Below are 6,000 nucleotides of genomic sequence, written 5' to 3' on the forward strand. Positions count from 1 at the left end.
AGAATTCATTTCTAGAAGTAGAATTGCTGGATCAAATGGTATATGCATTTGAAACTTGGATAGCTCTTGTTCAACTGCCTTCTGAAAAGGCTGAAAGAATTCATACTCCTACTCAGTTTAGTATAAAGAAGCTATTTAAAAAACACTCAATATTCTTAAACCAATTTTCTCACTATCCCAGAAAACCCCAAGCTACATTCCTACCTCCTTTCCTGTAATCTTCTTTGCTCCTAGCCTAGAATTATCCCTTTTCTCATTTGTCTATCTAAATCTTGCCTATCTGCATTAGTAGGACATATCCAGTTGCAAGTAAGAAAACTCAAGGGAAACTAGATTAAGGAAAATTAAAAGACAGGGGAGGATAATAACTGAATGGATTCTAAGTAGTTCACAGATTTGAAAGATGAGTTGCAGGTTCTAGAGCAGTTCTAGAGACCTGGGAGCAGACCCTGCACACATGGCTCTAACTATTCAATTACAACTCTGTGAATCTCTGTATGATTTAATTTTCTTCAATGGTAGGCTGGTGGGTCTCATAATGTGAAATGGGGACGCCTGGGTGGCTCAGATGGTTAAGCATCTGCCTTCGGCTCAGGTCATGATCCCAGAGTCCTGGGATCGAGCCCCACATCCGGCTCTGTGCTCAGCAGGGAGCCTGCTTCTCCCACTCCCTCTGCCTGCCTGTCTGCCTACTTGTGATCTCTCTCTCTCTGTCAAATAAATAAATAAAATCTTTAAAAAAAAAAGAAAAGAAATGTGAAAATGTAGCAAAGTATAAACACGAAACTTCAAAAGATGTTTTACACTGGCAACTTCTGGCTATCCATACTTTTGGTATCTTCTCCTTAGATGGAATTCAAATGAGACATTTAGAAAGCTGGTAGAAAGTCCAGAGAAATCATTCCTCCTAAATATCAGGGAGTCGGAATTTCACTGTTATTCTTTATAATAGTGTCCTTTAAGTGAAAGATGTCCAGCAACAATTCCAGAATCATCTCTTCTTCCACCTACATGACTAGGGTATTTTGGAAGCGCCCCCCTTGGTCACGCTCTCCGTGGTCCTGAACTACCACATAGTGCACTGTTTCAAAATCCATTGAAATGTGATAGGAGGAGGAAAAGGGAATAAGAAAGTGAAGAAGCTGTTGAGAGAGATAAGAAAATATTTTTGTTTTGTTAATTTTTAAATACTCTCAGTAACCAACAAAGAAACCATGATCAACCTTGTCCAAACAGAAAGAGAGCAAGCAATTTTGTGGGAAGTATGGTCATCTGTGCAAATGTCTGCATAAGCAAGGTCACATGGGGGAGTCAGCAGATCATCATTGGGTAGAGGAAGGATGGGTCAACTGTCATTCACAGCGGACATATAACAAATTACATGGATTTTCTTTATTTTTACTTTTATGCTATGGTGGGGAAATTGCAGAACTAAAATCATAATAAAGTCTCACAATTCACAAAACTGTGTTTAAGTATATTTTGTAGTTCTATAAAGATTCTAAGAGGTATGGTTTCTATTCTGGTAAATAGTGTGCCTATCGATGACACAGTCATTTTTATCTTACATAATTATATTGTTGGTATAGATTTATTTTACATAAGATTTTATTTCTTATTTTTCCAGCTTAAAATTAAGTGCTAGTATTAATATTTGCCTTTTGGATGCACTGCATTACTTTCCATTAATCTTTAACAGTAATTCAAGATAAAGGGGAGAGCTATCATTTGTTTGGGAAATTTTTTAATCAGTAAAATTTGATTAATCTAGAAGTAAATTTCTAGAAATAAGCTTTCATCTAAAAATATTATTTAAAAGTTTGGTAAAAAAAATTAGGACATATTCTCTTGGAAATTTTTTCTATGGCTCTCTCTCCCTCATCACCCTTCCCCCTTCCCTCCTTCTGTCTGAATTTTAAGAAATGTCTAGAAGTCTAGATTTCAAAGATAAGAAGGTAAAAGTCCTTGTTGAGAATTATCTAATATAGCATCAAACATACCAATACCTTTATCCTCATGGCAATTTTTCAAGTTAGAGTTATTTAGGAAATATGAAATGTGTTGCCATAATTATCCATGTAAGCCCTACAGATTTTATTATATACATTTACTGTACTATATACATGTGAGGAGTGGGTTGAACACTAGTGATTTCCCTGAAGAATCAAATCATACCCCAAGCATGTTGTGTGCACCTGAGGTCAATGCTCATATATAACACAAATACAATAAGGCTAAAGCCTGTGCCAATTCCAAGGTTTACTCTGATTAGACCATCAGCAGCAACTGACTCAATAGTTTCTTCTCCCTGATACAGTACCTTCCCTTCTCCTTAAAGAGAACAACCGTAATAGTTGCTCTTCTCAGTCTCCTTTGCTGGTTCCTCTGCACTATTCTGTTCTCTACTTTCTGTCTCTTGATGGTCTTGTCCAGTATCATGGGCTTTCAATTCCACATATGCTGACAACCTTCACATTTACATCTTCTGCCCAGACCAGTCTTTTCAACGGCAACCTTATATATATACAAATGCCTACTTGATATCTCCACTTACGGGTTCAACAAGCATCCGAAAATCAACATTCTCTTCAATCAGGAACTGAATCTTCCTGATCTTCCAATCATCCCTGTACCTGTTTACCCACAGTCATCTAATCTGTGGTACTTAAAAAAAAATGGCTACAAATTCTTTGTTATTCCTCCCAGGAAGAAATATGGTCCAGGTTCCCTCCCCTTTAATCTGGCAGGGGTTGGTGACTGCTTCGACCAACAGAGTACATACAGAAGTGAAGCTCTATGATCTCTGAGATGAGGTCATAAAAGGCTACACGACTTCTGCCTGATTCTCTTGGAATACCCCTCTCTGCATGTTTGCTCTTGGGGTGCTCCATCTGCAGCCTTGATCCTTTGGAATTTAGCCTTCATGCTGAGAGAAGCTCTAGCCACATGTTGAGAGCAGGTGTAAGGACTCTGATTGACCTAGACTTTCAGTCATCCCAATCCAAGTGCCCAACATAGGAGTGAAGACACTTTCAGATGATTCCAGGCTCCAGCCATTCAATTTGCCCCCAACTAGTCATTCCATCTTATCCAGGGTCCTAGACATCATGGAACAGAGGCAGCCAACCTCACAGAGCCCTGACTGAATTCCTGACCCACAGAATCCTAGAGCATAATGAAACGGTTGACATTTTAAGAGACTTCCTTTGAAGCAGTTTGTTAACCCGCTAATAGAAAACTGACACACTACCTCAGCTCATGGAAACTTTACCTTTCTGGATGCACAGATTAAAAAGGCCTTTTTCTCTCATGTCACATCCAAACTACCTGCAAATCCTGCTGACTCCACCTTCAAAATATATTCAGAATTTGACCACTTCCTTCCATCTCCACTGCCAGCTGAATTTCCACCTCTTGATTAGATTTCTGCAATAGCCATTTAACAGGTCTCCCCACCTCTGCCTTCATTCCTGTCCCCTCTCCCCTGACAGTCTGTTCCCAACAGAACCAGCAGAATGGGTCTTTGAAATATAAGTCAGATTCTGCCCATGCTCTGTGAAACACCCTCCAGTGGCTTCCATCTCCTTCAGCGTAAAAACCAAAGTCCTTAAAATGACCCACATGATCTTTTATGATTTCATCTACTGTGCTGTCTTGAATCTCTCTTCTTCCTATTCTCCCTTCCCCTGCTTGGCCACAGCAACTCTTCCTTCCTCACCGTTTCCTTGAATGTGGCGAACATGTTCCAAAACTTGGGCCTTTTGCACTGGCTACTTCCTCTGCATAAACACTTCACCATGTTCCAGTTGGCTATTAGCTCACCTTTGTTGGGTCTCAATGTTACCTTCTTGAATGAGACGTACCTGGGTAGACCATCTACTTATAATTGCAACCCTCTACTACTACCAGCACTCCCAAACCTCCTAATCTTGATTTAATTTTTTTTCCATGGCACTTATCACCTTCTAACATACTAGATGTTCTAATCATTTAGGATGTTTAGTTTTATGGCCATTTGTCTTCCCTTACTAGAATATAAGTTCCTTGAGAGCAGATACCTATCTGCTTTGTTTGTGCTGTACCTCAAGCACTTGAAATAGTGACTGACAGATAGTAAATGTTCAATAAATATTTGTTGAGTGAATGAATGAAAATTAGCCCTTCAAAATGGAATTTCCTAGTACTTGGAGAAATTTATGTTTGGTAAGTTGGGTACAAAATGACATTTAACATTTTAACTAGTTTAATGAAATTAATGTTGATAAGACCAATTTAAATTACTAATAAGTAATTCATTTTTAAATACATCTCCTTTACAAAAAAGGACAGTCCCTTTCCTATATAACCTCAATCCAAACACTGGTGGAAAATAAAATATAAATGTATATGAGTATATTTTACATGCATTTATGTCTACTTCACCTCTCTCCCCCAAATACTTTATACACAGTGCAAGGTAAATGACATTAACTCAATATTACAAGAGAATAAAATTGGGAACTGATAATAAACATTTGTAATGTTCAAGAAAATAGTAATTGAATTACTTTGTGTTCTTAATTTGCCTTTTACCTGTATTTAGATTTCCATTGTTAAAATAGATGGAAAATTTGAGTGTAGCAGATTTCATTGCTTAGCAGGTACAGATTGGCTTCAGCTTAAGAAAAAAAGTAGTGGAAAAATCATATTTGGTTCATACTAAAAATAGTATAATTTAAATGAACTAGAATCCATCAGAAGTACATGTGCCTTTCCTCCTTAAGAGACTTGATGGTTAGCACAACCAAGGAACTAGAGGTGGTGGTTGTTTTGCTTTTGAATTCAGAAATACTCATGTAGTGAGCCGAACTGCAGATCGTGACACCTTAATGTGCTCGGAAACTAACTTAGTGGGTCTTAGCAAACATTAAAAGAAGAAGAGCATGCGAAGGAGAGAGATAGGAGTAAAAAGATCCGAGTGCACTGCAAGGCATAAGGGTAGGTTGTATTTCAGTTGCTTGCCTGCATTTGTACAGGGCTTGATGTACAATGTGTTTGTAAATATTTTTAACCGGGGGTCATGGTCAAAAGTTTTCAAGTCACGGGGCACCTAGGTAGTGCAGTCAGTTAGTTGGCCAACTCTTGGTTTCGGCTGGGGTCGTGATCTTGGCATTGTGGGATCGAGCTCCATGTCAGGCTCTGTGCTCAGCCTGGAGTTTGTTTAGATTTCTCTCCTCCCCTGCTCTCTCGCTCTAATAAATAAATAAATCTTTACCAAAAAAAAAATTTTTTTAAGTCACTGCAGTAGAGTATTTCAGAATAAAACTATTGACCAAAGGTGAGTCCTTATGTATTTCATATAATATTTTCATTTAAAATATATGGTTTTAGGTATAAGCTGATGAGTCGTTTTCAAATCTTAGCACACGTAAAACTCAATGGAGGAAGTACACATTAACCTAGACAGCATCCGATTTCGTAGAGTCGGGGTGGGATAGAAAAAGCTGCACATTTAAGAAGCACCCAGGTGATTCTGATGTGGCTGACCCTCTGGCAACACCAGAGGCATTGATGTAATTACAAATGTCTTGAGTTCAAATTAACTCACATGTTCCTGGTACACACATATTCCTAAGCTTCTAATCAGTTGTGTAGTTGTGGTTTTTGTTTTTGTTTTTTTAAAGATTTTATTTATTTATTTGAGAGAGAGAGAGAGCAGGAGCAGGGGGAGGAGGGGAGAAGGAGAAGCAGACTCCCTGCTGAGCAGGGAGCCCGATGCGGTGCTCGATCCCAGGACCCTGGGATCATGACCTGAGCCGAAGGCAGACGCTTAACCGACTGGGCCACCCAGGCATCCCTGTGTTTGTTTTTAAGTAAAGGACCTTGAAATCATGAGCCATCCTCAGTTTGAGGAATTACTTCAAAAAGAAGAAGGAGGAGGAGGAGGAGGAGGAGGAGGAGGAGGAGGAGGAGGAGAAGAAGAAGAAGAAGAAGAAGAAGAAGAAGAAGAAGAAGAAGAAG

Source organism: Mirounga leonina, unplaced genomic scaffold (assembly GCF_011800145.1).
Source record: "Mirounga leonina isolate KUSES-001 unplaced genomic scaffold, KU_Mleo_1.0 Mir_151, whole genome shotgun sequence".
NCBI classification, from domain to species: Eukaryota; Metazoa; Chordata; class Mammalia; order Carnivora; family Phocidae; genus Mirounga; species Mirounga leonina.